Raw genomic sequence first — 22928 nt, 5'->3', positions numbered from 1 at the left:
ATTTTGCTCTTTAGCAGTCCATGAGTACTTAACGTTCTTCTTTGTTAAGTCATGTAATGGTCTTGCTATTTGAGAGAATTTTGCTATGAAGCGTCTATAGTATAGCTCATGTAGATTCCTTTGATTAAAATTGTGTTATTACCTCTAACTTTGATGGATCCATATGGATACCATCCTGAGAGATAATATGACCTAAGTATTGAATCTCTTGAAGGAAAAATTCACTCTTCTTTTGATTGATAAAAAGCTTATTCTCCCTCAAAGCTTGAAAAATTATATGGAGATGTTGCTTGTGTTCCTCCAAGGACTTGGAGTAGATGATGATATCATCAAAGAACACTCCAGTAAATTTGCGGTGGGGTCTAAGAATTTTCTCCATTAAACGATTGAAAATGGCTAGAGCATTTGTCAAACCAAAAGGCATGACAAGATATTCATAAAGACCAAACGTTGTACGGAACAGGGTCTTTACGATTTCTTCATTCACTATCCTTATTTGATGATAGCCACTTTTAAGATCAATCCTATTGAAGTAGGTGGAACCTTGTAGCTTATCAAACAGATCTTTGACCCGCGGTACGGGAAATCTGTTTTGGATAGTGATATGGTTTAGCGCTCGATAGTCCACACACATGCGGTATGTACCAAACTTTTTTTTCAGTAAAAGGACTGGAAAACAAAAGGGAGAGGAGCTAGGCCTCACCATCCCTTTGTCTACCAATTCTTGTGCTTGCCTCATGAAGTCCTATTGTTACTTTGTTAGCGTAGCAGCCTCTTTTGAATTCTCGAGCTCTCAAGCCTCCACGTAGTCAGAGCTTTTTCTACTATCTTTAATGCTTTCTCTCTCTCTCTCTCTCTCTCTCTCTCTCTCTCTCTCTCTCTCTCTCTCTCTCTCTCTCTCTCTCACACACACACACACACACACACACACAAGCGCGCAACCACAATCCTGTTTTTCAGTTTTCAAAGGCGATAAATATCTTGTAAGTGTCACTGGGTTTGAACATTGTCTCTACAGTGCTGTGGCAGATCCACTGACAAATGGCTACACAAGTCAAGCATACACAGGAAGAGCTTGATGACGAGTCACAATCAACAATTTTTCTTTTCTGACTAGACAAACATTTGTACCAAGTCAGTAGGACAGACTTCGAGCTCCACAATATTGTTTGCGATGAGCTTGATGACGAGTCAAAATCAACGACTTTGTGTTTACAGGATAGACTTTGAGCTCCACAATATTGTTTGCAATTTCCTTTTTAAAGTTGATGAATTTCATGTAAGCACATAAAGTTTTTGTTGAGCTTTCTGTCCAAAATGTCATTTCTTAAAACGGGTTGATTGCTGGATAAGCCCAGCATGGTTATGGCAAGCCTTGCACTATGGGCCAGAGAATTTACAATGAGATTGCTAATCAGGGTGTGTTGGAGAAACATGTCATGCTTTGCAATGCTTTGGTCGGTTTGTATGCTAAATGTGGTGCCCTTATGAAAACACAAAAAGAATGCGATGTCCGACATGGCTATGCCATGGAAGCTTTGTGATGTTGCTCACTAATTGTGAAGGGAAGGACTCTCTCCAGTTGCAATCACCTATGCCATGGCAAGGAAGCCATGGATTGTTTTTACCAAATGCAAATGGAAGGCATTTCTCCAATTGCAATCAACTATGCTTTCACCTTGAAGGCTTGTGGCCTTAAAAAAGATCTTCAAATGGTTGAGAGAATTCACGATGTGGTTGCTAGTCAGGGAAACATGTAGGCAATGCTTTGGTCAATATTTATGCCAAATGTGGTGACCTTATGAGAGCAACAAAATTCATGGATGAGATGCCACCTTCTGGAGCATGTTGATTGCAGGATACGCGAGAGATGGTTGTGGCAAGGAAGCTCCCAATTGTTTTAACCAGAAGAAAAATGAGGGTTCCTCTTTCAGAAGGAGACTAAAAGCCTGTGCTCAGAAGAAGTATTTGTACCAAGTGAGTAGGATACACACTCAGCTCCATAATAGTGCGTTACTTCTTCTTTGGAATGTTTTCACTTGGAATCTGTTGATAACAAGGTATTGTCAACATGGCTGTGACAAGGAAGCATTGTTTTGTTTGCACCACAAAGGGAAGGCCTGTCTCCAGGTGGAGTCACCTATAATGGCACCTTGAAGGCATGTGGCCTTACGCAAGATGTTGACATGGGTGAGAGAATGCACCTTATGATTGCTGGTCACGAACTGTTAGAGAAAGATGTTGTGCTTGGTGGTGCTTTAGTTCATATGTTCCTGGTGGGAGCTTTGTCAAATCATGCTCCTCGTATTTCAAATGTTGTTGATGGGTGGTATCCTAATGAATATTGTGATTTGGATACATATGAAGATGATGATGATCATGACTATCATAGGCAGCCCATTAAGGTTGGTTTCTTGCACATGAAATTGATTACCCTAGTGATCGACATGTATGCCAGATGTAGTGTGCTTGAGAAAGCACAAAAACTGCTTGAAGAGCTTTCTGTCCACAATGTCGTCTCTTGGAACACACTGCTCTCTAGATGCAATCACCTATGCATGCATCTTGAAGCATGTGGCTCTACACAAGATGTTGATATGGACACAAAAATTCATGATGATATTGTTAGTCAGAGGCTATTGAAAAGAGATGTCATGCTTGGCACTGCCCTGGTCGATATGTATGCCAAATGTGGTGCACTTTAGAAAGCACCAAAAGTGCTTGAGGATCTTATTGTTCGCTTGGAATGGGCTGATTGTGGGATACACAAAACATGAGTAGGGTCAGAAAGCTCTAGGCTGTTTTCAATTGATGCAAAGTGAGGGCCTGTGTCTAGATGCAATCACCTACGCATGCCAAATGTATGCCAAATGTGGTGTACTTCACAAAGCACAAAACTTGCTTTGGAAGCTTCTCTTCTTGTCCAGAAGGTCGTCCCTTGGAGTGCATTGATTGTTGCGGAATATGCCCAATAGAGACAGGGACAGGAAGCTCGGGGTTGTTTTCGCAGATGTAAAGAGATGGCATCTCACCAAGTGCAATCACCTACACTTGCATCTTAAACGCATGTGGCATTATGCAAACGTTGATATGGGAAAAGGCTATTGAAAAAAGACGTTGTGCTTGGAAATGGCTTGGTTGACATGTGTGCCAAATACTTACGAAGCTCAAAAAAGTGCTCGACGAGCTTCTTGTCCAGAATGTCATCTCTTGGAACGTACTCTCTCTCTCTCTCTCTCTCTCTCTCTCTCTCTCTCTCTCTCTCTCTCTCTCTCTCTCTCTCTCTCTCTCTCTCTCTCTCTCTCTCTCTCTCTCTCTCTCTCTCTCTTCCCTTGAGCAATAAATGTGTTAAGACAAAACTAGAAGTATTAATCTGCTTCAGACTGTCATCTTCGTATCTGCTCCTACGCACTGCACACTACAATGCAGCTAACGAAGCATCTAGTTGAGCTTGGGAAAATCGATAAGGAGGCTTGTTAAGCGGTGAACTTCCTGCTAGTAGGAGCTCAATTTGATGGTCATCATTCCCTCGTTTTTGGAGGTAAGTCCATACGGATATCATCGATAAAAAAATCTTGGAATCCATTTAGAAAATTAGACAAGGCTCTTCTTGATTCCTACCATTTTCATTTGATAAAACATTAGGACCTTTTATGGATTGTTTGACAAAAATCATGTACGAAAAAATTGAGCTTTTCATATATTTGTCAAAAGCATGAGAATTTACAAGGGGTATGGTATGACCAGGCTCATTAGCATCTATGTACATGTTCTTTTTCCTATACTTGAAATACAACCATCTTTCAGGGAACTTTACATTAACAGCCATACGCTCAAACCATGGTGCCCCTAGGATGACATCTTCGTGCTTGAGAGGAGAGATGAATAAATATCCTTTGTCAACATAGCCTTGGACATGAAGCCTCAATTTCCCAATCAACGGAGTAACTACGACTTCTTGCCCCTTGAAGATTCCATCGGCTAGAACTACGTCTCCCATCTCATGAGCTTGAATGTGTAACTTGGTGGCCAACTTCGTAGATATTAAATTTTGAGTAGAGCCAATGTCAAGAAAGATGAAGGCATCATGCTCCCTTGTCTTTAAGCATAGGAGAGAGGTAATCCTTTGCAATGAGCATCCTCTTTTGGAGCTTCGAATCATAGAAGCTCTAGGAGTCTCATTGTGGGTATTCTTTTGGGACAAGAACGGTAGCCATGTCCTTGCTCCCCACACTTGAAGCATTTGTGGTCCTTATGAAAAGCTTCTAGCTCTTCAGGAGATAGTTTATTTTTACATTTGTAAACTCCCTTCTCCTTGGACCGATTGTTGTTGTTGTTGTTGGAATTGCCTTGGGAAGATTTTTGGGCATTGTTCTTTGCCTTTGCTTCATTTCAATCTTTGTTTTCCATGGGCTTGACATTCCTTTTTGCCCCTTGTTGTAAATTGATGCGCGAAGCAACCATAGTATGGTGGATTACTTCGGTGATAGAACCAGGCCGTTGGGAGTTGACATACTCTATCATTTCTTCAAGTAATCCCGCATAGAATTGTTACTTTTGCTCGGCCAAGTCTATCTTTTGAAAGACAATAGCCTTGAGATGTAAATCCCAAAACTTGTCCATGTATTTGTGGATAGACTTGTTGGAGAGCAACTTCAAACTCTGCCATTCAGTAAGCACTTTGTCCTTTGCATCGCTTGCAAGGAATTACTTCATAATGGAAACTCATAGAGTTTCTCATGTCTTTGGGGCTTCTCCGTTGCCACGAAGGCTAGCCCACCATTGACGAGCATATTTTTGCAAGTGCATAGATACATGATGTAGCTCTGTGAAGCCCTCGTCTTTGAAGGCCACATCAAATTGTTGGATGAAGGCCAATACTTTGTCAGTAGCACCAAAGGTGCCATCATAGGTGAGAAAAGAGATACTCTTTCCTCCCCCTTTGAGCTTCTTAAGCTTTTGGGACCTTCTCCATGCAGGGTAGGATTTGTGATGTCCTCTCCTCTTGTATTCTCTACGAGAATAGTTGTTGCTTTTTGTTGGAAGGGGAGGAAGGTGAAGAAGAAGGAGAAGAGGGTGACCTCTTTCTTGCTTTTTCTTCCTTTGTTTCCTCTCTTCCCTTTCGGAGTGATGAGGAGAAGGACTATGGGTTGACCGTTTCCTCTTGTGAGGAGTTGGAGATCGTCTAGATCGCCGTCTTTGTGGAGCCACATCTTCAGAGGAACTTAGTGATTCATTTATTTCTCGTTCTTTAGATTCCTCCTCTCTTATGAGAGAGAGTCTTCTTCTGGGAGTCTCATCAAGAGGCCTCCTAAGTTCTTTCTCCTCTTGGAGAGGAAGGGGAATCCCATAAGCACGAAGTTCTTGAGTAACTTCGGCTTGCAAAGCAGGGTTGCACATAGCTTGTTGCAACCTAGTAACAAGATAATTAACAAACATGGGGTCATCATCATTAGCACCTCATGTGAAAAATAAAAGTTGTCAATACTCATTCTACTCTCTTGGTTATTGTGAGCCATGCTAATTAAACTTATGTAAAAATTACTTTGTGCTTTGGTACCCTCAAAAACCTTAGCCACGACTCTTCTTTACCTATGAAAATTAGTTCTCAAGCAGCCACACCCGTGATTTAGAGACTGTTGATTGCAAAGACTAGTGGAGAGGGTCTAACATTGCTCTACTAATTATGGTTCCTGTTGAGCTTGCTAGTAGCTCAATAATGGTTAAGCCAAAGGCAAGCCCCGAGAGACTCCATTATTAAAACTATAGTTCCCAACGGTGTACCTCGAACTAAGTCCTTTTCAACCAAGATAATAGATCCCTGTTCCACTTAACCTATTGCAATGAACAGGTCCAGCCTTTCATGGAAAACTTAAGGACCTCTCTTCTTAAGCAAGAAAAGAGAAACCGATAGCTTTGGTACCAATGTAATGGAAATGGCCTATGAACTTTGAGAATAGCGGAATTTAGAGAACTAGAGTGATCATTTTTTATGAGACTACTTTGAGAACATAGAGGGTGAACTTAATTAATGATAGAAACATAACCATTATACTTAATTAACTTGGCATGAACAATAATTTTGCAAGAGAGAGAGTTAGAGAACTTCACAACAGTTGAGGACCGGATTTATGTGGAGTCAGTCCCCCCTCCAATAGGCTTTTGTATTATAGATTCTCCCATAAAGAGAGACTTGGTACAATACAATCTTTGTGTTCCTTGTGACCTAGGTGATGCAATGAACATGGAAAGATTCATGCATCATGAGCATAACATATACTTTGTAAAAGCATTAATCATCCCCGGCCTCAGTCCGAAGGCTTCAAACACCTTTGAAAGTGGAGAGAGCTAGCGGGGAATGAGGGTAGGGAAGAGGAAGAAAAAGTAACATATGAGAAAGAAATAGTTCCTCACTTGTCATCACTCTTGTTGCATAGCATAGCATAATAGCATAATAATGATGATGAAAAAGATGGCAAGCTTAAGCATTGAAGCTGGCTCTTGGTTGGATTTGCATTCCATAGCCAAGAGTGTTGGTGTAGGCTCTCGACTTCTCAACAAGCTTGGAGAAGGAGATGGAGCTCTTGCACTTTGCACTTCACACAATGAGAGTGTGTGTGTGTGTGTGTGTGTGTGTGTGTGTGTGTGTGTGTGTGTGTGTGTGTGTGTGAGAGAGAGAGAGAGAGAGAGAGAGAGAGTATACCCCTCAACATAGCCCCCAAGTTGCTTGGGTTGACCCCCTCTTTTTGGCCTTGCTGGAAGCTCATTGGCTCTCTCAAGCCTAGCAAATCACAAGCATGGGTCATAACTAGAAATAGGGGTAGTCCTTGGACAAGTGTTTTCTTTCCCCTTTGAGAGAGAGGACTTGATAAATGCTTAAACAATTAATTTTATTAGCTAAATTATCATTGGACCCCTTTAGAGTTCAACCAATAGGCTTTAGGCACCTTATGAGGGCAACATGGAGAGGAGCTCGACATGTGTCCTTGTTGCCTCTTTAGACTAGGCTTGCCTTGAGTGAGGGTGTGTGTGTTCTCTCCCATGCTCCTACAAGTAGGGCTTGCCCCCCCCCCCCCCCCCCCCCCACATGTGTAGGGATCCTTGTTGACTTTGGGAACACCTTAAGCCCCTCAAGCACCTTAGTCATGGAGCTTAGCACCTTAGTGATTAAGCACCTCAAGAAACTTAGTCAACAAGCACGACAAGCACCTCAAGAACCTTAGTCAACAAGCACCTTAGTCATCAAGCACGACAAGCACCTCAAGATTGCGCCGGGTTCCCACCTCAATCACAACCCTAGCTTGCCTAAGTTCCTAGGTCTAAGGACTTGTAACACTAACCTTTGGAGCTCTTTAATGAAGGTAACCCTAAGGTCTTTAAGCTCCATTAGCTAGCATTGCTCTTTGACATACCATCTCTCATTTGGACCCTTTAACTTTGGCCCTGTGTTGAGATAGATCTATAAGCACATTTCCATATTCAAACCCTTGTTCTTGTTTATTCTCCTACATTATATTATCATTTTAATATGAGAAAATCGTTTGGATTGATTAGATATTAGATTTTATGACACGAGACATGTACTCCCCTCCGTCGATCTTAAATGAGTGTGTCCATTGTATCATAACTAGAAATTACTTGAAACACATGAACACATCAGACTTAAATTTAAGTGGATACACCCATGCATGCGTGGACTAGTCATCAATGAGTCACGAGTAATTACTCAAGGATGGAGTTTTCTTAGGTCCACAAACATCACTATGCATAAGTTACAACCTGCATGTAGCCCTTACTAAACCATCTCGTGGAAACTTTGAACACTGCATCTTACCCAAAATTCAGTTGTCACAAACATGCTTAGAAGGTGCTTCAAGAGGTGACAAAAAAGCGACCATATTAGATTTTTGTAAGCGGAGCAAATTGGAAAAATTTAGATATCCAAAATGTGAATGCCAAAGTTTCACATCTGAAACAGCCTTTGAGTCCACTATATTTGTGAAATTCTACCCACACTTGTCATACAAAGTGATCTTATAAAGTGCATGGCTCAAAATGCTAGATGCAACAATTTTATCACCTAAACTAAAATCATGAAATGTACATCTTTCATCCACAAGTTTGACAACAAGACCAAGTCTTGCAACTGCATATATAAACAAAAGGTTCTTTTTTATCCTTGGTATATAAAGTGTATCAACAAGTGCTAACGAACTGCCATTTGCAGTAGTTAGCACAATCTTTCCAACTCCCTTGACCGGATAAGAGGCATTGTTGGCATGAGTGACCATATTCCTATGACAAACAACTTTAGCGAGGCAAACAAAGTCACGATGTGAAATAATGTGCTTTGTAGCACCACTATCAAATTACCAAACATGACAACAACTAGCATACATGCATCATGGGCAAAAGGATAATAGGTACAATCTACACTAAATGTACACTCTTCATCTATTTCAACAACACAATCTCCATTTCCATAAGATTCTACAATAGCTGCACTGGCATAGCCTCTTTCTTCTTGGCCTCTTTTGCCTTCAACAGAGGACATTGCTTTATCAAGTGATCATAAGATGGCAACGCATCTTCTTCTTGCCTTTTTCACCAAAATTTCAGACAAGTTGCTACAAAAAAAATCACTACAATTAGGTGATATGCTACTCACTGAACAACCACGAGAAGTGGCTGCATTGCTATTACCATCTTTTCTTTGAGCGACAACAAAAGCCTGTTCAATTGCACAGTGTTTAGCCCTTTTCTTTCTTGAAAGTGACTCTTGTAACAGTAATGTGCATAATGCATTAAAATTGACCGCTTGAGGGTTTCCTTGGGTCATAAGTCTCCAAGTATTATCAAAACTATGGTAAGAGTCTGGCAATGCATCGAGAATAGTTTACACAAGTGAACTATAAAAAATAACTTCACTTGTAGAAATGAGTTTCTCATTGATATCCTTGATACCAACAAGGAAATTTTCCATGTCATCCTCCTCTTGCATAATCTTTGTTTGTGGCTCTTTATGTAGCAATGCAACTTATCCTCATTGTGACTTACATAAAGACCAACTAGAGTATCCCAAACCTATTGTACTGATTTTGTTGAGCAAATTTGAGGAGTAATAGTGTGGTTCACAGAAAATGCAATCAAGGTATGAGCCTATGCATCTCTAACACCCACAAGATTGCTCAGTCGTAGACAAAACAACTTTACTAGCAACGGATGTGCTAGACCCTATAACATCCTCAAAATAGAGTATTTATCCATAGAAGGCATACGTACATCAATGCTCTACACAACATTCCAGGCGCCCTTTGACACAAGAACATGCAACATCATGTAAGCCCACATTGGGTACTTATCCCCCTCCAACTTGTCCTCAACAGCAAACATCTTGAAAACATCAATGTTGTTGTCAACCATGGCGAGTGACTGCACCTGATATGAAAACTACTCCAAAAGAGAAAAAACAAAGTAGAACTAATATGTGCTATGTAGCACAACCCAAAAAGGACTACAAGGGACGTGTTATACAAAAAATTGCACAAAAGGACGAAATTGCATTCGTAGTACTGCTTGTAATGAAAATAGAGGGTGGAATGAGCTTGAATCAAAATTCTGAGCACATCAAGCTCTACCAATTCTTCCAAAGTATGACTCGATGCATTGACGCTCACCAAAGCTCACCCAATTTGGGATAAGTGATCAGGGGGTTGCTGGTGACACTGGCGACTATGCTCGAGAGGATACAACCTGCTCTAATATCAATTGTTGGAATTAAGGATACAGGGATGCACACACAACTTGGAGAAGATGAAGAAGCTCAAGGCACACTATAGAGAGTGCATTTCTTAGTGTGAAAATCCAAAGATAAGTTAGCCTTAGAATGATGAGCGTATTTACAATGCATGGGAGAAAAAACCTCCTAATGAGGGAAAAAGTGCTCCGATGGTCCTAAGTGTGTTCAAACACATCACTATATATGGCAATAGTTCACGGGTTTTGTTTTTGTTGTTGTTGTTGTTGGTGGTGGTGGTGGTGGTGTGTGTGTGTGTGTGTGTGTGTGTGTGTGTGTGTGTGTGTGTGTGTGTGTGTGTGAGAGTGAGAGAGAGAGAGAGAGAGAGAGGATTGAGATTGGGATGAATTTAATAATAAGAGGCTTCTTTATGCGAGAGAAAACAAAAATGGCACTATATTTTAAAACATTCGTTATCACAATAAAATATTTTGCTTTTGGAAATAAGTGTAATGATTAACTCTATAGATTAAATTTATTCAAAAATCATAAAAAATAATGACTAAAAAACACTTGGAAGCATTATAACAAATTGAGAATAAAGAGGTGAAAAATAATAAAAAAGTGTATGTGTGTGTGTGTGTGTGTGTGTGTGAGATCCATTAGGTCTCCCTAATCTCGAAAAATTAAAAATCCAAAACATCTCGAGTGCATAAGTGAAGGGTGAGTTTAGGAAACGAAAAGACCATGGAGGTGAAAAGTCAAAAGACTTTTTATGTGCATATAAATAGAGATGGTCGAATGAACCTTATACATTTGTGTTTCTGGCCTTGCCTTCCCCCTTTAGTGATGGTTTCCCTTTTTGCTATTGAAAAAGAGAAGATTCTTATTTTTTAAATATAAAATTTTATTCTTATTTTATTTTTGTAATTGGTGTATGGAGTTAGTGGCCACTTCGCTTAATGATGGCTTCCTTCTCTTTCTCTCTTTCTCTCTCTCCCTCTCTCATGATGAGTTGTTGTTCTCCCCTGCCCTCCTGCACGCCATAGCTCCAACCTCCCACCATATGAGCCAGCAACCACATGGCCTTGAACTGCTGGAGGGGGAGTACTTCAACCCCACCTCCTCGTCCCTCCCTTGATGCTTGTGCCATCTATTGCTTGCTCTCACCCGTCCTCTGCTCCACACACCTTTGCTCCTGTTTGCACATACTTCGACATGGCTTCTCAACTAGCGGTCTCGACCCCCCAACTCACCGTCTCTTGACGAGCTCCTGGCCTTTGACAGGGGAGTGGGGGCTGAGAGGTGAACATGTGGAAGATGGAATAGGGAGGCGAAAGAGGCACCCGCAATCGAGAGAGAGCACCGCACCCAACGACCCAAGGCGTCTCACTCATAAAGAAAAGAGGGAGTCGTCATCTTGTTGAAAATGGATACTCTATATTCTATATATATATAAAGCATGGAGCTACTCTTCTCAGAGTCACTTGGCATGGAGCTACTCTTCTCAGAGTCACTTGGCATGGAGCTACTCTTCTGAGAGTCACTTGTTTGCAGATGCGGCAACATCTCGATCGAGCAATAAATGTGCCCCTTGGATCGCAGGGCTTCAAGGTGCCCCGCCTCAGGCTTGTTGCATGGGCCTCTCTGCTTTTATGGAATGCCTGTGCAAGAGGAGGTGGGAATCGACCTCATCAAGCACGCTATCAATAGTGGATCCTCCTTCCTTGACATTGATGAAATCTATGGCCCCTTCACCAATGAGGTTCTTGTCAGCAAGGCTATAAAACACTTTTCTCAGGAACGTATATAACTAGCTACAAAGGTTGGCAACATCGTGGAGAATGGTGTTTATTCAGTCAAGGGTAGTGCAAAGTATGTGAGGCAGGCTTCCGAACCTAGCTCGAAAAGGCTTAATGTGGAGTATATGGACCTCTATTACCAACACCGTGTTGTTTTTTTTGTGTGAGTATTGCTTTACCTCTTTGTGGGGTTTTCTTAGTTCGGTGCATTGGTGGTGCTGCAAGGTTTTGTAAGCATGAGGTATCTCTCTCTCTCTCTCTCTCTCTCTCTCTCTCTCTCTCTCTCTCTCTCTCTCTCTCTCTCTCTCTCTCTCTCTCTCTCTCTCTCTCTCTCTCTCTCTCTCTCTCTCTCTCCATCTCTCTCTCTCACTCACTCACTCACACACACACACACACACACACACACACACACACACTCTTTCCCTTCGATTAGTGCAATCCCTACAGCCTTAGCTTGAGCTGTCATGTATGTAACCCATAAAAGCTCTTTTCGGCTAGGTGTTAGGCACACAACTGTCCCTCTTCTACTGGATGTTTTGTAGTTTCTTCAACCACCAAGTTGATTGGACAAACGTGCTCCATTTTGAAGCTTGTTTGCGCATCTAGTTGTTCTTGTTCTTCACTCATAGGACGTTGACTATTTGTCTTTGTTGTTCTAGGCATGGCAGGTGTTAGAAGCAAAGCCTGCCCTAAAAGAAGCTTTACAAGATGAGGTAGGTTTGCCGGAATAGAAAGGTTCAAATATCCTTGTGTAAGCAGCTGCAGAAATCCTCAAGGATAATGTGCAACCGATAGTTGTGGTAAGAAGTATACAAATCAGCATCTTGCAAATGGTTGAATGGAATAATTTATTTTCACATAACATATTATGCACATCTAGCATTGTGAATGTTTGTTGGCTCATGTATCAGGGCATTGGCAAAAAGAAATTAGAAAAACAACTTGAAGACTTGGAAGTGAAATTTCCAACCAAAGCTTGCGGTATTGTTAAATTCAACCCACATTTAGCACATTTGATTGTAGTTGCAACTAATTACATGCTTGTCCCCAACAGATTTGAGCCATGTGGGTTCATCCAACTTCAAGCCATGCTTAATGACACAATATGGTCTATGTGTGCCGTTCTACTAATCTTTACACTAGTGCCTGTCTAACTAAATGGATCCGATGGTGTAGTTTTCCTTTTGTGTATCTATTTTTGTTTCTGTCTTTGGTAAACACTATACCAGTTCTTGCATGTATGAACAAAGGGTCGGGGCATTTGCTCACTAGTCCAAAAGATCGATTTCTTGTTTCGAGTTTGTAGGAACATTCTGTTTTGTTGGAGATTTGACATATTGCATCAGATTCGAGTCGTTGTTTCAACTGGTGGTTTTTCGGATACTGTGAGAGGGAGCGACTATTTTCTCGACAGACTAGCCCTTCAACGTGAAAATGAGTAGGGCTATTCCTGTAATCATCTTTTTGGTACAATTATGCGATGAGTTCATGATGTGCTTATGATGGATTTTGCAGTGTGAGGTGGTGGATCCAGCTGACGTGCAAGCATTTGTCTCTACTCTACAACATGCTCTGCAAGTCTATTGGACTCCAACCTATGATAAGATGGTAAAATCTTGCATGGCACAAGATCTATCCTGGAAAGTACAAAGTCTAATTGTGTAGAACATTGAAAGATCAAGGCTTTAGTTTGATTGTGTAGGACTACATTTTTATCTAAAATTTGTTTTATATTTTTTTAGGGACCCGCAAAGCAATGGGAGAAAGTGTTGTTAGGCTAACAAGTGGAGGGAAGCAAGCTTGGTTTTGATGGAAATGAGGTAGCACCTCTGTCAAAGGAGAATGTAGCTACTCCATGATAAACACTATTGTTGTGTGCAGAAGTCCATGCTTTCAAAGACATGTACAATGATCTGAGATGCACCGAAGTCCACTCAGTATATTGTTGAAGCTAAAGACAGTATGGATAAGTGAGGCTACTGAAGAGAACTTCGTTGGAGGTCTCATGGGGGATGTTGCACTTGCTGCTTGTATAAATTTTGGCTTTTGAGATCTTCTTAAGATATGACAAATGATGTGTATGTCATACTGGATCTTCACAATCATATATGTATGTTTTTTTTGTCCTTGGTCATTTCTCTAAGTTTCTTGGTGTTGTAAAACAGCATGTGTGCATGTGTCCCTTAAAGAGGATTGGGGGAAGGGTATTATTGTTAAAGCACCGGTCAGATTAAAATGGCTTGCTGCGGCAAGCAAGGGGGTTCATTCATGTCTAGTTTCTTTAGGAATCTGCATATACATAGATGACAAAGATTTGGTTACTTGATGCCACATCTATTACATGGTACAGATTCTTAGAAAATATTAAGCAACTCCTCTTGTTCCAAGCCCCCCTTTTCACATCAGGCCTCTTGGCTTTATTTGATAGCTCTATGTACCACTTTACACCCACCTCTTAAGAGTTTTATCTTTTGCCTTTTGTTGGCACTGCCTTTGGCAAAAGGAAAACTAAGGCGAGCGTATTTGGGTACTTGATAATTGGATAAAATTTTGTATATTTGTGTGGGGTTTCTTTTGCCTGCCCCTAAGGGATGAGGCCTTAGTGATGTCTCACCTCCCCTTTTGCTAATGAAAAATGATAGTTTTGTTTTTAAAATTCACAATTTTTTTATTGGACCCGGATAAGTTAGTGGACACTCATTGATGGGATACATACTAGGCAATGAGCACCCACCAACTTATTACCTACTAATGGACCTTTTGGATGGAATGTATTAATTTTTCAACTTCGATTCCACAAAAATTCTGTCAATGCAAGAAAGAGAACTGCAATAGCCTATTTTCACGCCGGTGTCCAGCAGTGATCTTCGCTTCTGTGCCTCTGTTGACCCTCTCCCGTCATGCTCTATCTGCATCCATCTCTGGCTATGCCATCAGAAGGAGGATAATCATCAACCCCCCTCCCTCTTGCGTCTTGCACCCTACATCTGCATGCATTGCAGCTCCGTTGGCTTCATGACCTAGCACTACTGTAGCTTGTGTCCGTTGTCTTGCACATCTCATCAATTGGACGATGCCTCATGTTTTTCCTAGCTGTGCTTGCCATAGATATGTCACGGCATCTCTCTCTCTCTCCACCACATCAGGGTATTATTTCCCCCTCTCTAGCTACTATTTTGTGCAAGTTTAGCTTACCATTCTCTGTGCCCCCTAAAGGCTGAGATCTTTGAATCCCCATTCTGCTCCACCTTTTGCATGCTCTGATCGAGTTAGTGGGCAAATGAGCATGATGAAAACTGCTTCATAGCATAGCAACTGCTTCTTGGTGGAGGGCAGCCTCATCAGCTAGTGTTTTTTTACGGTGCCTGCAACATCGACTTGATTTGGTTGACAGGCGCACGATCCTTGGATCTGTGCTCACTTTATTGAGGAGAATTGCGGCATACGTTTAATATATTGATGGATCTTTTGCTATGTAGCAGTAGTATAACTTATTAGTGTACACGATTTGATACAATAAACTACAAGGATAACAAAGTTTCACGGCTTTCGATGGGTATCACTTGATACAAACTTCTGTTAAAATCTTAAAGTAGGCAAACCTGTAATTCTCCGTATTATACAATTAAAATTGTACTCTACAATTAAAATGAACATGTGCATGTGGATTTTCCGAATAGTGTTTAGATATATTTCATGAAAGCTACCCTTGAATGTATGGGCAGGCCTCGTGATTTTATCACTTGTTTTCTTGATTCTGTTTTGAAGCCATTAGAGCCATTAGGAAAGATTTTTATTTATTTTTAGAGCCATTAGGTATACCTTTTATTTTTGGCCTAGAAAGGTCTTAGTACCCAGGGGCCAAGATCTTTCAATTTTGTTTGTTTGACAAGTGTCCTATGGAGCTTAAAAGTCTTCTGAATGAATAGAAAGAGATCCTAGCCTTTTAAATGTTACTAGTATGTGACCCGCACGTTGCCGTGGCCACATGTGTTGTTACCATATACATGTGGTAGTGATGTGTGTGAACACACTAGGACCGTCGGGGCATTTTTTCCCTCTTTAGGAGGTTTTTTCCCCCAGCATTGTATATACGCCCATCACTCTAGGGCTATCTATCTTTCCATTGCATACTAAGTAATACACTCTCTATTGTGTGCCTTGAGCTTCCTTTGTCTTCTCCAAGTTGTGTGCGTTTCTCTTCAACCCTAATTCCAACAATTGGTATCAGAGCACGTTGCGTCCTCCAGGGCTTAGTCACCAGCTGCTCCAGTACACACCTGCTCACTTTCTCCGATTTCAATGAGCTTTGGCGACCATTCGTAGGTCGACAAATATTTCGGGCCAGCTCATAGAGCTGAGTCTGCTTAGATTTTTCGGCCTCCGTTTCCACTACAGGCAGGTCTGCACAGGCAATTTTGTCATTTTGTGCAGATTTCTACCAATGCCATTTTCTGCATAACAGGTGCCTTTTAGTCTTCTACGGTTTGTGCTATATAGCACGTGTTGTTCCCGCTCCATTTCTCCTATTTTTGGGCAGTTTTCACATCAGGTGCAACATTTATCATGGCTGACAACAACACAGATGTGTTCAAGATGTTTGCGGTTGAGGACAGGTTGGATGGGGACAACTACCCTATGTGGGCTTATATGATGCAACATGTTCTTGTATCAAAGGGCGTCTGGAACATTGTACAGGGCATTGATGTACGTCCTAGTTCTGAGGATGTCGGCAATGTTGAGGATGCTGCAGGCCTTGCTACAAGGATTGCTGCTATTAGAGTTGTTTTGCCTACGGCAAAACAATCTCAATGGGATGTAAAGGATGCACAGGCTCATGCATTGATTGCGTTGTCTGTGAAGCGCACCATTGTTCCTCACATTCGTTCAGCAAAATCTGCAAAACAGGCTTGGGATATTCTAGCAGGTCTTTATGTAAGCCGCAATGAGGCTAAAATTGCTTTGTTGCGTAAAGAGCTGGAGTCGAAGATTATGCATGAGGAAGATGATATGGACACTTTCCTTGCTAGTGTCAAGGATATCAATGAGCAACTTATTTCTACAGGTGAAGTCATTTCAGACAGTTCCCTTGTGCAGACTGTTCTTGATGCTTTACTAGATTCCTACCAGACTTTTGCTAGTACTTGGAGACTGATCACCCAAGGAAATCCTGAAGTTGTCAAGTTTGATGCATTATGCACATTCTTGTTGCAAGAGTCACTTTCCAGAAAAACCAGAACTATTTATTGCTTCTCAAAGAAAGGGTGGTAACAGCAATGCAACCACTTCTAATGGTTTTGTTGCGAGTGGCAAAAATTCTGTTCCTAATGCTTCTACTGGCAGTAATTTTTCTGGAAATTCTGGTAATAAGGGCAAAAAGAAGATGCGTTGCCATTATTGGAAAGCTAATGATCACTTGATCAAGTCGTGTCCTAAGTTGAAGGCCAAAGAGGCTAAGAAGAAAGAGGGTGGTTCCACTGCAAATGTTGGTTCCACTACAAATGTAGCCATTGTTGAGTCTTCTGTGGAAGGAGACTATGTTGCTGATGTACGTTGATGCATAATGGGCTTTTAGTGCAAAGTGCACTTACAATCTTGCTGTCCATGATGCATGCTTGTCAGTTGCTGCAGATTCACATGTGTGGTATTTCGACAGTGGTGCTACAAAGCACATTACCTCACATCGTGAATTGTTTACCTCTCTCGAGTCTGTTCCTCATGGGAATTCAGTCACTTGTGCCAACAATGCCTCTTATCCGGTTCAGGGAGTTGGAAAGATTGTGCTTATTGCTGCAAATGGCAGTTCCTTCACACTTTTTGATGCACTTTATGTACCTAGGATCAAGAAGAATCTCTTGTCCGTATCCACACTTGCAAGACTTGGACTTGTAGTCAAATTTGTGGATGACAGATGTACATTTCATGATCTCAATTTTGGTGATGAAATTGTTGCACCTAGCCTTTTGTGCCGTGGTCTGTATAAGCTCACTTTGTATGACAAGTGTGGACAAAATTTTGTAAATGTTGTTGCAGATTCAAGGGCTATTTCAGATGCAAAACTTTGGCATGCATGTTTTGGTCATCTGAATTTTGTTAGTTTGTTGCATTTGCAGAAATCTGATATGGTTGCTTCTTTGCCGCCTCTTGACGCACCTGTCAAACATGTTTGTGAAGGCTGTATTTTGGGTAAAATGCAGCATTCTAAGTTTCCAAAGGATGGTTCAGTTCGGGCCACATGAAGGTTGCAGCTTGTGCATAGTGATGTTTGTGGGCCCATGCAAACTCCGTCCTTGGGCAATTACCTTTACTTCATGACTTTCATTGATGATTACTCCAGGCATGCATGGGTATCTCCGCTGAAAGCGAAGTCCGAAGTTTTTATGTGCTTCAAACAATTTCTGGCTATGGCTGAAAATGTCTCGAAATGTACTATGGGCACCCTCCCTTCCGATCGAGGGGGGGAGTATATGTCTCATGAATTTAATGTATTTATGGCAAGTCATGGGATAAAACACCAATGTAAAGTGCCTTATACACCTCAACAAAATGGCGTTGCTGAGAGGAAAAACAGGTCACTGACGAAAATGGCACGATGTATGGTCAAAAGTCAAGCTTTGCCACATTCTTTTTGGCTTGAGGCCATCATGTGTGCCACTTATTTACTTAACAGGTGTCCTACAAAAGCTATGCGGTCTATTACTCCATATGAAGCATGGCATGATAGAAAGCCTTCTATTGAGCATATGCGTGTTTTTGGCTGTTTGGCATATGCTTTGGTGCCACAAACACATCGCAAAAAATTGGATGATAAGGCTGTCAATTGTATTTTTGTTGGTTATAGTGTTGAAAGCAAAGGTTACAGGTTATATCATCCGCAAACAAAGCGTATTCTGGTTTCACGGGATGTAGTGTTTGTGAAAGATTCTGTGCCCTTGTTGTCATGTACTAGAGACAGTAATGTAAGCTCGCAGGACATTTCTGACACTTTGTTGCCTCTTTTCAGTGGTGGAAATATGAATGTAATTTCCAATGAGGTAAATGTACAGCCTATGGGGTTTCTGAAAATGTTACAGATCAGCCTATTACTGATGCAGATGTACATGATGTACTTGATGAAGAAAGGGCTGAGAATGAGAAAGCTAGATGTATGCCAAAATGGCTGGTGCACACTTTGCGTGACAGTAAATTGGATGCACCTTTGTCTAGTCATACTCGTTCAGGCTCTCGCCATGCATCTTATGCATCAGATTGTTATGCTTTGGCTGTGTCTAGCTTACATGATGTTGAGGAGCCTCTGTCTTTTGATGAAGCACAGAATTTAGAAAATCAGATGGCTGCCATGCAATCAGAATATGATGCACTTATAGAAAATGACACATTGACTTTATGTGATTTGCCTCCTGGCAAAAATGCCATTGGTACGAAGTGGGTTTACAAGTTGAAACGCAAGCCGGATGGTGAGATCGATTTCCATAAGGCTCGACTTGTTGCAAAGGGTTATGCACAGCAAAAAGGCATAGATTATGAAGAGACTTTTGCTCCCACTTGTCGTATGACTACTGTGCATTTTCTATGTGCATTTTGGCAGCTCATTTTGGTTGGGATGTTCATCAATCAGACATTGTTACTGCTTTCTTGAATGGTGACATATTTGAGGAAGTTTATGTAACGCAGCCTCGCGGTTTTGTCATAAAAGGACAAGAGGACAAAGTGTGCAGATGTAAGAAGGATTTGTATGGGTTAAAGCAATCTCCTCGTGCTTGGTATGAGAAAGCTGACACTCATTTGGTCAAACGAGGCTTTCGTAACAGTCCAACAGAAAGCACATTGTATGTAAAGCGTAAGGGTGATGTACTTCTCATTGTGGTTCTTTATGTCGATGATTTGCTGATCACTAGACCAAATAAGAGACATATTGCTGAATTTAAGGCTGATTTGAATGCTACTTTCAAGATGGAAGATTTGGGGTTGTTGCATCACTACTTGGGTATACAGTTTAAGCAGTGTGATGGTGGTATTGCCTTGTGTCAAAAAAGTTACATAGAGACATTGCTATGTAAGTTTGGACTTGAGGATTGCAAACCTATTGCCGCTCCCATGGAAACTGGTTTGAAGTTGAGTCTACATGATGCTAGCGATCCTGCTGATGTCACTATTTATCAAACTGCTGTTGGCTGCCTCATTTATGTATGCAACATGAGGCCTTTTATTCAGTTTGCAGTCTCACAAGTCAGCAGATTTATGCATAGCCTAGGGTCTAAGCATTGGCAGGCTGTCAAGAGGATTTTCTGCTACCTTAGTGGCACTTTACATCTTGGCTTGTTTTATCCCAAGGGGGGATCATTGTCGCCAAATTTACATGCTTTTTCGGACTCAGATTGGGCTAGTTGTTTTGGCACACGAGTGTCCACAAGTGGTTTTTGTTTCATGCTTGGCAGTTCATGCATACCATGGTTGAGCAAGAAGCAACCTACTGTGGCCACTTCAAGTTGTGAGGCTGAGTACATGGCAGTCTTCATAGCTACGATTGAGTGTGTATGGCTCAGACGCCTTATGGCTGATTTGGGTGTTGGACAGGACACTGCCAACACTATCTACATTGACAGTCAAAGCGCATTGGCAGTTGCGAGGAACCCAATTTTTCATGCTCACACAAAGCACATTGAGGTGCATTACCACTATGTCAGGGAGAGTCTCTCAGCAGGAGAGATCAGCTTGGCTTATGTGCCAACACAGGACAACCTTGCAGATCTTTTCACAAAGGCATTGTCTCATGAGAAGCTTGAAGCTTTCCTCAAAGCTTTGGGCTTACTCCCCTTTGTGGACTGCTCGTGTCCTCAGGGCATGGCACTTCCCTTTACTCATGTGCCAGCTCTCGTTCACCACATCACTCCAGGGGGATTTGTTACCATATACATGTGGTAGTAATGTGTGTGAACACACTAGGGACCGCCGGGGCATTTTTTCCCTCTTTAGGAGTTTTTTTCCCCCGAGCATTGTATATACGTCCCATCACTCTAGGGCTATCTATCTTTCCATTGCATACTAAGTAACACACTCTCTATTGTATGCCTTGAGCTTCCTTCGTCTTCTCCAAGTTGTGTGCGTTTCTCTGCAACCCTAATTCCAACATGTGCATCAAATGAAGCAACCATTGTTCTCCTTCCCTTCACAGGGAGGGCAAATGTGGACAAATGCCTATGATTCTCATGTGAGCTTTTATAGCTCTTTAATACACTTGTGCATCAACCACCACTATAACTACTTTCTAGATGACAATGTATGACAACACACAAGGTCTAAGTGTCCTCCACATTCACATCAACCAAGCACAAATCTATCTTTTGGATCAACAATATGTCTACCTTTTCGAGTGTAAGATCAAACAACTAATGAAGTGTAGTTACTCTCCACATTCTTGTGGATTGACAACATGATGACTTGTTGCCAACATTGTTTGGATTGGATAAGGTTTGCCTAAACTTAATAACTGAGAGTAGAGATTAGTTGGTCTCAAGATTAAGTCTCAAACCACGTCAGTAAGAAGAAAAACGTCTCTCTCTCTCTCTCTCTCTCTCTCTCTCTCTCTCTCTCTCTCTCTCTCTCTCTCTCTCTCTCTCTCTCTCTCTCTCTCTCTCTCTCTCAGGTTGCATGTATAGTTTGTAGTATTAAAATGAATCATGTGAGACGCTAAGAGCCTGGTCGCATGTACCAGCGAGCCTACTTTTTACCCAGTCAAGAGGCGACTCTTCTCTCTCTACCTATCTAATCGTGGTAGTTAAGAGCCTCGAAACGAGCATAGCCTTTCACATGGTTGACTTTTGAGGCCCTCTTGATTAGCAAGAACTTGCTCAAGATCTATCTCATCACTCAGTCAAATCAAGCATTAATCTTTCAAGCCACCGGTTTTCTTGACTTGCAAACAAAGCTGGAAGGCTATTTAGCCGTTCCAAAGTGACTAGGCTCTAAATGTAAGCAAAATGACATGGAGGTAGTTCTACAATGGAGCACATGCATGGAGGCAGCCCTAGAATAAGAGACCGGAGTCATCATTTCTAGGGGGAGGCAAAGGGCTCACATTAGGTATGCAACACCAAGGAGGATCCAAATGAGCAAAGGATTGCTAACTCCAAGACCAAGGCCAATACCCTCCACTGGCAATGATCATCCTCCAATGCAATCACAGTAGTGTTTTGGAAAAACTATTTTCAAACATACAAAATTGCTTTCCTTTAATTTTGCGAGAGGAAATGTAGAAAATTAGGTTTAAGTTGCAGGTTTCTACTCTATTTTTCTCTATTTTGAGGCAGAAATTTTCCTTTTCCCCTTGCACTCAGCCGGAATTTTTGAAATTGAAAAAGGCATAGTATTAAGCTGAGACACATTTTTTCCAAACACTGAATTGAAGACCCGCCTTGCATGACCGTTGCCGTGAGCACTATAGTAGTAGGCAATGCCACCTATCCCCTTGAAGAACCCCTTTTTTCTTGCCTATGTCAGGAGTTCGAGATGTGAAAACTTGGGAAAGCTAAAAATCTTGGATGGTCACGTTGGAGCTCTCAACATTGTAGCATCTGCTAAGACTGGCCTAAAAAAGATGAAGAAAGTTTGGAGACGGATGTGGGACTCTCTCTCTCTCTCTCTCTCTCTCTCTCTCTCTCTCTCTCTCTCTCTCTCTCTCTCTCTCTCTCTCTCTCTCTCTCTCTCTCTCTCTCTCTCTCGTGGTGTGGAGGGCCACAGCTAGGCAAAAATGGAGCTCGTTGGGATCAAGGGTGGCGGACATGCAATGGTAGAGGAGAAGGTGGCTCAGCAAGCGCTTGTGGCGAGTGGGACATGTATTGGATCCAGACTCTTAGCATCCTGGCCAGTAGATGATTGAGGTTGTATAAGGGTGTGGGGCTCGTGGCAGATCAGCTGTTGGCAGCCAGGGGTGTTGATAGAGCAGACTACATGAGGCCTGTTTTGCAGCAACATTTGAGAAGTTGCACATAAAGTAAGTGGTGGGTTGCATCCATGATCGAGTTTGAGGGAGGGAGCGGGGGGGGAAGAGGGGGGGGGGGGGAGGGGGCATTCTTTGTCAAGCACCAAGGCCAATCAATGGTACTCTCTCTCTCTCTCTCTCTCTCTCTCTCTCTCTCTCTCTCTCTCTCTCTCTCTCTCTCTCTCTCTCTCTCTCTCTCTCTCTCTCTCTCTCTCTTTTGAATAGAAACAGACACACACACTCCTCATCAAGACTGAATGGGATTGGCCCTCCTCTCTCTCTCTCTCTCTCTCTCTCTCTCTCTCTCTCTCTCTCTCTCTCTCTCTCTCTCTCTCTCTCTCTCTCTCTCTCTCTCTCTCTCTCTCTCTCTCTCTCTCTCTCTCTCTCTCTCTCTCTCTCACACACACAC

The sequence above is a fragment of the Adiantum capillus-veneris genome, chromosome 4 (assembly GCF_014529385.1).
Source record: "Adiantum capillus-veneris isolate H3 chromosome 4, ASM1452938v2, whole genome shotgun sequence".
NCBI lineage: Eukaryota > Viridiplantae > Streptophyta > Polypodiopsida > Polypodiales > Pteridaceae > Adiantum > Adiantum capillus-veneris.
The sequence above is the reverse complement of the archived record's forward strand: the minus strand, read 5'-3'. Positions refer to the sequence as shown.